Genomic DNA, 12,345 nt, shown 5'->3' on the forward strand with positions numbered 1-12,345 from the left:
ATAAAATAAATAAATAAAATATATCTAATATCTGGGTAACAGAAGCGTTACCTAGCGACTGGATCTCAGCTATCATCCACCCGTTACACAAAAAAGGCGACAAATCAGATCTCAACAACTACAGAGGGATTTCCCTTGTATCAGTGACGTACGAGATACTCTCCAAAGTATTACTCACAAGAGTAGAGGCTCAACTAGACTCCTGCATCGGAGAGTACCAAGCTGGGTTTCGCAAGTCAAGGTCATGCGCCGAACAAATCCTGAACCTCAAAACCATCATCACTTACAAAAACCTAAGCGCCTCACCCTACGTGGCAACATTTGTTGACTTTCAGAAGGCTTACGACTCAGTAGATAGAGAGTCACTCTTCCAGGCACTTGCTGAACTGGGACTAGATAAGAAAACCTTGAATCTAGTGAAAGCAACTCTTACCAACACTACAGCCAGAATCAAATTCAGAGGGGAACTGTCCCAGAGCTTTGAGATCAAAACAGGTGTTAGACAAGGGGATGGCCTATCTCCAATCCTCTTTAACTGCCTCCTTGAAAAAGTCATTCGTGAGTGGACGAAAATGCTAAAGGATGACTCTGGATTGAGAATAGGCTACAAGAAAGACAAGTTAACAGTCAACTGTTTAGCCTTCGCAGACGACCTTACACTCTTGGCATGAGTGTGGATGAAGCAATCCATCAACTATCCTCTCTCGACCAAACAGCAGCTAAAGTACAAAGGACTGACTCCTTCAAATACCTAGGTGAATGGATAACCCCAAACATGAATGAAGATCAGGCCATGAACAGCAGATGCATCAAATTGGAAAGCGCCTACCACCTACGTAAGAATATGTACAAATCTAAAACCCTCTCCCTTAACCTCAAAATCATGCATTACAGTGTTGTAGTGAGACCGTCAGTACTGTACGCCTCAGAGTGCCTAAACATGGTAAGAAAAGGGAAACTTAGAAAACTGGAGCTGAAGGAAAGGAAGATCCTGAGAAAAATCATGGGCCCTATTAAAGAAGAAGGGGCTGCTTGGCCGAGGCGGTAAAGGCGTGCTCAGTCCGCCCGGAAGGACGTGGGTTCTAATACACGTCAGGAAGTCGTAAAATTTAAGAAACGAGATTTCCAGTTCCGGAGATGCATATGGCCCTGAGGTTCACTCAGCCTACACTAAAAATGAGTACCAGGTTTATTCCTGGGAGCAAAGGCGGCCGGGCGTAGAACTAACCACTCTACCCCATCACGTGCCGCGGTTAGCAATGGTGGAAGCCTTTACCTTCCACTCCTCCAAGGGCCTTCATGGCCTGTACGGAGGTGCCTTTGTCTTTGTCTATTAAAGAAGGAGGCAAGTACAGAATCAGGCACAACAACGAACTGTATCAACAATTGGAGAGCATTACAACATCTATGAACAAGAGGAGATTGAACTTCTATGGTCATGTCACGAGAATGGACAATCAGAGGCTCACCTTCAGAATCTTCCCCACCATCTCTAGAGGTAAAGCGACTAATGCCAAGTGGGCAAGACTCGCCAGAAAAGACCTTCAAGAATTGGACATTGCTCCCAGTAAAATGTATGACAGGAATAGTTACAGACCGAGCTCAATAGCTGCAGTCCCTTAAGTACGGTCAGTATCCAGTATTCGGGAGATAGTAGGTTCGAATCCCACTGTCGGAAAATGGTTTTCCGTGGTTTCCCATTTTCACACCAGGCAAATGCTGGGGCTGTACCTTAATTAAGGCCACGGCTGCTTCCTTACAACTCCTAGCCCATCGTCGCCATAAGACCTATCTGTGTCGGTGCGACGTAAAGCAACTAGCAAAAGCAACTAGCAAAAAAAAAAAAGTTACAGAACGTTGATCGGAACATCAAACTTTCTCCAGTCACTAACAGAAAAAACAGTACGTCCAGGAGGAGGTTGAAATGGACTCAGGAGCTAAAAGACATTCACAGTGCAAGAGTGAAGGAGTACTGGTCAAAGAAGAAAGCTGCTAAAGATAAGAACCACGTGGTCCATAGCAGGCCCAAACGGAACTAAAAAAAATAACATATCCTAGCTTAATGTCACTCTGCACGGAAATGGTCTGGGTGATTTTGTAGAATCAGTCTAAATAGTTCTTTTTTTTTACGATTTGCACGTAAAAGAATTGCCACTTGGTTGCATCTAACAGCTGTTCATTGTGTTGAGTGTAACAGCACAGCTGTAAAAAGTATTTGCCCTTGCCATCTTTAGCAAGAGCGTGACACCTTCCACAATAAAGATCTGCACCAAATTATTTAAAAATAATTTCAGCAATAAAAATTGATACCAAAATATCGTATATTGGTTAGTAAATGATACTTTCCTGATGTGTAGTGCACCTGAGATAGTATTACACGCAAATTTTGCAGATTATTAAAATTTTGTTGTTACAGTCTGAGTTCGATAACAGACAACAGGTTTAAGATCAATAATAATAATAATAATAATAATAATAATAATAATAATAATAATAATAATAATATAAACACTTATTATAACAGGGGTACGTAGTGGAAAACAAACACAGAGGAATCCGGGATGTAAGGAGTGGTAGCAATGTGTGTAATTAAAGGAAAGATAGTTTCAATAGCAACGACAACCTTTCAATATATATGTAGTTGTACATTACCGATTAGCGGCTGCAAGAAGGAAATAACTTCGAATGAGAATTTGAGATTAATTTCACAAGTGATGTTGAGGCAAAATATTTGGTGAGTAGATTACAAAGGGTGATGAAAACAACTTTTATTCTAAGCAGTTGATCTAGATGGCTGCATGTACAGAGACCAGTGCCAAGATTAACCGCACGGACAATTCGCCGGGTATTTACAAAGAGTAATCTCGCAGGAGAATGTAATATAACAATAGAATAAATGGTATGTAAGTTTAGGTAAGCAAAATAACCCTATTTAACAAGATCAACCATGACATTCATCAACATTGTTAGACTAAGTTGCACCGAGCTCGATAGCTGCAGTCGCTTAAGTGCGGCCAGTATCCAGTATTCGGGAGATAGTAGGTTCGAACCCCACTGTCGGCAGCCCTGAAGATGGTTTTCCGTGGTTTCCCATTTTCACACCAGGCAAATGCTGGGGCTGTACCTTAATGAAGGCCACGGCCGCTTCCTTCCCACTCCTAGCCCTTTCCTATCCCATCGTCGCCATAAGACCTATCTGTGTCAGTGCGACGTAAAACAACTAGCAAAAAAAAAAAAAGATTAAGTTGCTAAATTCTTACACAAATCTTGTCTTCTATATACAGTGAATCATACAAAATTTGAATGGAACGTGGGGTACGATGAGTGACGTGGAAGGAGGAGATGGGTGGGGGGGAGTGAGTGAAACCAAGAGACACACCCAATGAAAAGTTTCTCATTAACTGTTTAACGAACAAACGCAAACACACGAAGATCTGAATTATGTTCGAAAGCACTGAAAAGTGTATGTCCTAGCGTCCTTCAAAGGTCCGTAGTCCATTGATACAGAATGGGATTTAGTGGTCTGTAACTTGGTGACTCTCCCAACTCCCTCACCATCTGCAGAAAGATGCTATGAAAAGATATGTTACTTAATGTGATCTCTGTGTCTCATCTGAAGAACACCAGTGGTCAATGGGAGCAAATTACCGGCCATTTCCAATATCGATATCACTCAACTTACCAGGTTATGCGTTGTTGTCACACATTTATTTGACAGCAGTGTTTAATGCCAATCAGAAATTGTAGTAACAATCAAGTCAGCTCAATTTCGAACAAGCTAATAATAGGCTTATCTGTTGTTCAGTTTGATATCTTTCACATTTTTATTTGAACAGTTTTGTATTAAATTTTGTTCTTAGCCTATATGTTTCTGTGTTGTAACTGAATACATTATTTCAACGGAGACTTTGTATCGGTTACAGAGTGTACTTCTATGGTTACTGAAAAATCAAACCATTTTAAGTACAAACGTCTAAGTGGTTCATGGTTGGCAGTTCAGCAGTTTGGCCGTTAAACCACGGAGGCAGTCAAATAAAACCTATTAAATATTTTTAAATAATCCAACAATACCGAATGATCCCTTTGTTGATGTAAGACTCCACGCCTAAATGGTTATCGTGCTGGCCTTTGGTCACAGGGGTTCCGGGTTCGATTCTCGACAGGGTCGGAAATTTTAACCATGATTGGTTTATTTCTCCGGCACGGGGGCTGGGTGTATGTGTCGTCTTCATCATCATTTCATCCTCATCACGACGCGCAGGTCTCCTATAGACGTCAAATCCAAAAACCTGCACCTGGCGAGCCGAACTTGTCCTCGGACACTCCCGGCACTAAAAGCCACACGCCAGTTCATTTTTCTTCCTATGCCGATATTACTTGACAATATATTGCATTACTTGGACCTATTGTAATTAAACTGATAGTAATTTGTCGATAGGTTTACATTGTATTTGAGGGGGCCCAAATTTTTATTTTGGCAGGCGGGCCCGTATCGCGTTTTTACGCTCCTGACTGAGACCTAAATCCAATCGAACTCATTTGGAACTTAGTGAAAAATAGCCGCAAAGAAAGTCACCAATCTCTTACTGTCGGCATGTCCGACTCGTTGGCTGAATGGTCAGCGTACTGGCCTTCGGTTCAGAGGGTCCCGGGTTCGATTCCCGGCCGGGTCGGGGATTTTAACCTTAATTGGTTAATTCCAATGGTCCGGGGGCTGGGTGTTTGTGCTGTCCCCAACATCCCTGCAACTCACACACCATACATAACACTATCCTCCACCACAATAATACGCAGTTACCTACAAATGGCAGATGCCGCCCACCCTCATCGGAGGGTCTGTCTTACAAGGGCTGCACTCGGCTAGAAATAGCCACACGGAATTTAAAAAAACTGTCGGCGTGATCACTGGTACTGTACGAAAGGTGAGAACAATTGCAGGAGGGTACTCGTAAATAGGAGATAAAGGCTTAGGATTAAACAAGATGGGTGAAGGGGTACGAACAAACCGGCTTCGGTGACGGGGTCACGCGAGGCTAATGGAAGAGGATAGCCTACTTAGAAGAATAATGGGTACAGTCATGGATGGTAAGAGAAGTAGAGGAAGACCAAAAACGTCCATGGTTAGCGTCAGGCTTTTACGATTTAAAGATAAGAGATATAGAACTAAAATACGTCACAGAGCTAGTTACAAAGAGAGAATTGTGGAGACGGTTAGTTAATTCACACAGACTTGCATTCTGAAGGCACACGAATCTCTAATACAGATGCATTTGGGCCGATCACCTTCGATGTTAGGCCCCTTAAAACAACAAGCAGCAAAGATGCATTTGTGATGTTATATATGCTCGAAATTTGCGTGTAAATCTCCGTAGCACCTAGGGTTTCCAGATTTTTAAAACTAAAACGGAGGATACTTTGTCTACATCAACCATTTTTTCTTTCTTTCTTTCTTTCTTTCTTTCTTTCTTAATTCGTTTACCCACTTAGCGAGGGATCCCACCTCTACCGCCCCAAGGGCAGTGTCCTGGAGCGTGAGATTCTGGGTCGGGGGAGGAGGATCAGTACTTGCCCAGGCGCCCTCACCTACCATGCTGAACAGGGGTTTGGGGGAAGAGAAGTTTGGAATGGATAGACATGGGAGAGGGAAGGAAGTGGCAGTGGTCCTAAGTTAGCTACCATTCCAGCATTTTCCTGGAGGAGAAGTAGAGAAACCACGGAAAACCAGTTTGAGGATGGCTGAGATGGCAATCGAACTCCTCTCTACTCAGTTGACCTCCCTCGTACCCCTTTTGAATCTTCGTGGCATGGCCAGGAATCAAACCCGGGCCTCCTGGGGGGGGGGCAGCTAATCACACTAATCACTACACAACAGAGGCGTGCCCCATTTTTGTAGGTGTAAATACCATCCATTGCGTTGTATACAATATATAGAATATTATTTAATTTTCCTTCAACTGCTATCGGTTTTAATAGTAGTTGAGATGCTTTGAAAACAGGTCAGTAACTTGCCAGTGGTACGAGTTTCTCGAATGTCATGAGAGTAGTTTTCTGTGGTTTCCTATTTTCACTTCCAGGCAAATGCTGCGACAGTAGCAATTCATAGACTACGACCGATTCCTTCCGCCTCCTTACCCATTTTCATTCACCGCCATTCATTTCACTTTCATTAGCTCCTCAACTGTCCGACTCGTTGGCTGAATGGTCAGCGTACTGGCCTTCGGTTCAGAGGGTCCCGGGTTCGATTCCCGGCCGGGTCGGGGATTTTAACCTTAATTGGTTAATTCCAATGGCCCGGGGGCTGGGTATTTGTGCTGTCCCCAACATCCCTGCAACTCACACACCACACATAACACTATCCTCCACCACAATAACACGCAGTTACCTACACATGGCAGATGCCGCCCACCCTCATCGGAGGGTCTGCCTTACAAGGGCTGCACTCGGCTAGAAATAGCTACACGAAAAAAACTCCTCAACTGATGTTTGCATCGGGAAGGGCATTCGACCGAAAAACATGACATATAACTTCATCTCACCTCATTTACTACCCCGTATCGAGAAACGGGACTAAAGAGACATACATTGACTGACTATTTCGTTTTAAAATAATCTAAGCTTTTTCGTCTTTCTTTCTTTCTTTCTTTCTTTCTTTCTTTCTTTCTTTCTTTCTTAATCTGCTTACCCCACAAGGCTGGTTTTTCCCTCGGACTCAGGGACGTATCCCACCTCTACCGCCTCAAGGGCAGTGTCCTGGAGCGTGAGACATTGGGTCGGTGATACAACTGGGGAGAATGACCAGTACCTCGCCCAGGCGGCCTCACCTGCTATGCTGAACAGGGGCTTTTGTGGTGGGTGGGAAGATTGGAAGGGATAGACAAGGAAGAGAGAAGGAAGTGGCCGTTGCCTTAAGTTAGGTACCATCCCGGCATTTGCCTGAGGGAGAAGTGGTAAACAACGGAAAACCACTTCCAAGATAGCTGAGGGGGGAATCGAACCCACCTCTACTCAGTTGACCTCCCGAGGCTGAGTGGATCCCGTTCCAGCCCTCGTACTGCACCCGTCCACCTCCCGAGTCCCAGACTAGCATTGATCTCAGGGGTGTCGCTTCATTATTTTAAGTGCATATATAAATATAGAGGCATAATAGAACACAGGAATGAACGGAGCAATTAAAATTAAAATGGGGAAAGCTCGATTGTAAACTTGAATTTAAGCACTCCATGATAGGACTAGGAAGTGACTGTTAACTTAAAAAAAAGGGTATCATCTAACTACAATAAAAAGATTATGAGAATGGTTTCCTTTGAAATAATTTCCAGAAGGAGCAGTTTATTACGCCATCCGACGTACGAAACTTTGATACATTTGGCAATGATATTTAAATTTCCACACATGTTATATAAATAAATCACTTGCTATACCGCAAGTGGTATCAATATATTGCTGGGTTGCTTCTGAAAGAAATTACAAGTGGAGTATAACTTACGGATCGATTCCATTTGAATCGAACCGTTGTTCAAGGATTTAGCTTCCTTCTATCGGGAGCCCGAGCATAACCCATGTTACGGTCGGCTTCTCGATTTAACTAAGATGATGTACCCCGGCTATATACATTTTTCCGAGACCGGTACTCGGACTGGGTAATGTTTCTCGTGAATTACGAAAAATGGATTACACGGACAGTTCCTATCTTACGATGTCCAGCTGGTGCCATACCACTGAATTAGCATTTATATTTTATTTACACATGATTTGAATGTTACAAAGTAGCCTCAGTAGACTACTGCCAAAAATGAGATAACGAGAAGCGGTGGGAAATACTGTGCCGATGACCTCCCCTCGCATCGCCAGCGAAGTAAACAAACACACCAAATATTACTGTAACTCGTCCCGTGCGGAAACCGTACAATAACGAGGTAACAAATGACTATAATATTTATTATTCATATTATTTAAACATACGAGTAGATGGATGTTTTCATCAATTAATTAATCCACTATCGTCAGAATATTTATTATTATTATTATTATTATTATTATTATTATTATTATTATTATTATTATTATTAGTCAACGGTTCCTGGCACTGTCACGTTTGATTAATATCGTCATTATTATGCGGGACGCAAACACAAATGGTTATTACTGTTATTATTATTATTATATCCCTCTTGTGGTTATTATTATTATTAACGAATAGGTGACTCCATATTTTATTATTATTATTAATGTCACTCAAGATTATTATTATTATTATTATTATTATTATTATTATTATTATTATTATTATTATTATTATTATTATTATTATTATTAATGAACCAGTCACTTCCGCCCAAAAATGTATTAAGATATCGGTCGCAATTACAATTATTTCGCTGATCAACCAACGACATCATTACTGATATTATTATGACAATTATTATTAATCTGACCGCGATGATTTAACATCATCCTAACATTGTTATTATTATTATCGGTTGCATATTATCATTTAGATTCCCGTTTAACATCTTTATCAACGCTCATTTAATTAAGGCGGTCCAATCCTTTATCTGCAATATTTATTATTATCATCACGCCATCATGATTGTCATCACTCGTCATTACAATGATTACAATATACGATCATTTATGTGGAATCTGAACTCTCATTATCCTTAGATCCGTTGTATCTCAACGAATAGCTACGCAGTCTATTTATTTCGTACGTGCTGTCACGGGTTCGAATTCTACCCGCTACGTAACTCAGTATTTCTCTGTGACACTGCCCGTACATTTTACACTCATTTCAATATCCTAAGTGTCTCTCGTACGGAATTTATATCCCTTTCTATCTCAATATTCCTTGATTCATTTATTTCTCACAGAATTATCAACTGACTTATTTATTCACTTCTGACATCGTACGACCTTTTATTATCTGACTGCAGATTCTTTAACATTTTTCGATCTCATTTGGATCTACGCCTTAATTCATTCTCCACAAATAATCGTAACATTTTGAGATTATATTTACCAAAATTTGACAATCATGGTTTCATAATATTAGTCCTACGTGTTCCGGCTAATGAATTGCAACTTTGAGACACGACATTTATCCGTAAAGAAAAATATTGGACCGTAATTTAAACCACACGTTCATTAACATGTACGGATTATTAGCACCGATCTACATTTCAATATTATTAATTTATCAAGTTAAATTACCACACACTTTAATTCCGAATTAAAAACGACATCCCGTCATTAAATGATTCCCGACAAACTCAACACCTGATCACTTAAATTTTCTTATTACGCACTGCTCACTAAAAATTCCAATATCTCATGAATTATTATTATTATTATTATTATTATTATTATCGCTTCTCACAAATTTAACAACTTCACTTTGAAAATATGAACATACTAATCAACAACAAAACACAACTGGTATGACAAAGCTAGACTTTCCTTCAATGTCATTACATAGCTCGTTAAAACGACAAACAGAAAAGCATATATCGGGCCTATTTGACTATAATAACCAAAATCAAATGTAAAGAAAATTATTCTTGACTACAAAGAAATATGAATGCATGCATGACTTAACGTACTACCCTATATCTACAAAATTTACATCTACAACAAACTGAATACCTAAAAAGAAACCCGACTATTTACATTGTTATTATTTAATACTGTCCGTGCTACAAATTTAGGATGGGGTCGTTAAGCGACTCATCTTGTTACAGAAGGTAACCAAATCTAATCAAATTATCCCCATTTTTCCAGTCACGCTAACATTTCCCAAATATTATTTACAGTTTAGTACTCATCTTAGTTATCGAATCCATTGCAGCTTGGCAGATGAGAGGCTCCTTTCGGCCCCTCTCCGCCGTTCTTACTCCTCCATTCTTGATGGCGTAGTTCCACACATGATTTTCTGGCACATTACCATTTTACACTAATACCTTAATTATCACAATACTTCACCATTGACAATGTTAACACTGAACACTTTACTTTTATAACACAAATTAATATCCTAGACCCAAAATTTTATATTTTACACTGTTTTAATCTTTGTCCAATTACCGCACAATGGACATGGACACGTACGACGAGGTGTCAAACTTTACGCCCGTCGCGATTTATGTCGTCCGACGCGATACGTCTGTTTCATACGGCCCTCTTGAAGTGTTCATGATAGCGGTTCGATATTCCAAAGTACAGGCTATTATTCCCTCAAAGTACTGTTCGTCACACAGTACGTTATTTACGTACTTATTGCGGTGCAATTCATATTACACTCTTACAGTGCAATTAATTTACTTCACTATGATATTTATAACTGGCGAACACTGTCCTACGTTAACTACTTCCAGTTCATGTTGCTTGAGCGCGATCACATTTTATAAACACTGGCGGACGTTTGCGCCATTAAATGTTGAGTTACTGTACGCCCGACGGATTTGAAGTCAGCTGCGGACGACGGTTCAGCTCCAGAGATTCATTTCAAGTGTGTTGGCGAGTATCCCTTGTCCCGTATATATGGATGAAGCTTTCCCTCGCGGATTCATTGACGTCATACCCCTGAGGGAGGGGGTGGATTTTTAATATCGGCACTTGCACTCCGAATTGGACGTTAAAATTTATATCAAATTAATCCACTCCGCTAGCATGTTTGCTGGATTAAATATGAACTCCTAACGATCACAGATTTAGGAGATACGGGTGGATTTAGCTCCTCACATTTCGCGCCTTTGGAAGCGTCCCTTACAACGTGGTTTTCGCCCAGCCAATGACATTCAAGCTGTCTGGTTTCCAAGAAATCCAGCCTTCAATTTATTTAATTTGCCAATAATTATTAATTATTTTTCCATGCGTGACATCTAATAAATTCATTACATTGCTCCGTGTACTCACAATAATTTATTACTAATTACTTTTGAAGTTACGAGAATATCTCATCCATCATACCTTAAGATGGTATCCCTGGGTCTTCCATCAAATTTTAGCGATTGGCCTGCAAGTGGTCACGTGATTTAAGTTTCCACCTGCCCGAACCTAGGCTAGCGAATGTCCTCGCATCCACTGTACCTTTTCATGACGTCACGGAAATTTCCGTCCGCCAAAAATATCCCAGCGCACTACTCATGTTGCAAGATTCCTTTGTGTCAGACTGCCCCCTTCTCTTTCTGACCAAGACTTATTTGAGGACTTGTATTTTTCCTGGTCGCCACTAATGGGGTCCCCTGCTGTGAAGTAGCTAAATGTTGTTGTGTCGAGCTAATCCGTCAGGCTCCAGTCTGTCGTGTTCCGGCTAATGATTTCGACATTACACAGATGAAATATTTTCAACTACACTTCTGTATTTCAATAAATGTACTATTTCCCTTCATAAATCAAATCATGATTGGCTTTGGGCCTAAGTCACTCGGGTTCATCACCACTTTTCAAATTTTGTGGCAGAGCAGGAAATCGAACCCGGGCCTCCGGGGGTGGCAGCTAATCACACTAACCACTACACCACAGAGGCGGACAGCTTTTCCGCCTATCGAATACAAATATATAAACCACACACTAGTACATGAAAAAACGAAAATCCACAGCCTGTTTCCAGTCATTCGACCAGGTCAGGAATGGAATGAATGAAGCACCCATCTAGCGGCGAGGATAGGAACTGTGCCGGCTGCCGAAGCCTGTCGCACTCCTCAGGGCAATGATTAATGAACGATAGATGAAATGAAATGATGGTGGAGAGTGTTTCTGGAATTAAATGTGAAAGGGAAAACCGGAGTACTCGGAGAAAAACCTGCCCCATCCCCGCTTTTCCCAGCACAAATCGCACATGGAATGACCGGGATTTGAACCCAGCGGTGAGAGGCCGGCGCGCTGCCGCCTGAGCCACGGAGGCTTTACACTAGTACATAACTAGTTAAAGGAATGACCGGTGTTTTATACATTTGTACTTAGTGTTCGACAGGTGGATAAACTTAAACGTGATATTTAACCAAGTCGACCACTCGATCGCGAGTGATTGATGATAATATTGACGATGTTATTGATGTTGATATTGATTTTCCGAAAATTTAACCAAATCTTCCAAAAGGTTCAGTTCTACCTTCCAGAATATTATTTTTGGATTCGGAAATACTGTAGCTGTGGCCTTCAGATGTCACTAGGGCTGCACCGAACAGGTTAGCTCAGTGTGTTGTGGCACGGAAAATTATGGTTGCTAGCTCTGTACTCGGGAGTCAAGGTGGTTCGAATACTCCCGTCGGTCATCCTCGAAATGGTTTTTAGTGGTTTCCCACTTCAACCCCAGAAAAATGCCGGGATTTTAACTTTCTTCCCATT

This window comes from Anabrus simplex, chromosome 6 (assembly GCF_040414725.1).
Source record: "Anabrus simplex isolate iqAnaSimp1 chromosome 6, ASM4041472v1, whole genome shotgun sequence".
NCBI lineage: Eukaryota > Metazoa > Arthropoda > Insecta > Orthoptera > Tettigoniidae > Anabrus > Anabrus simplex.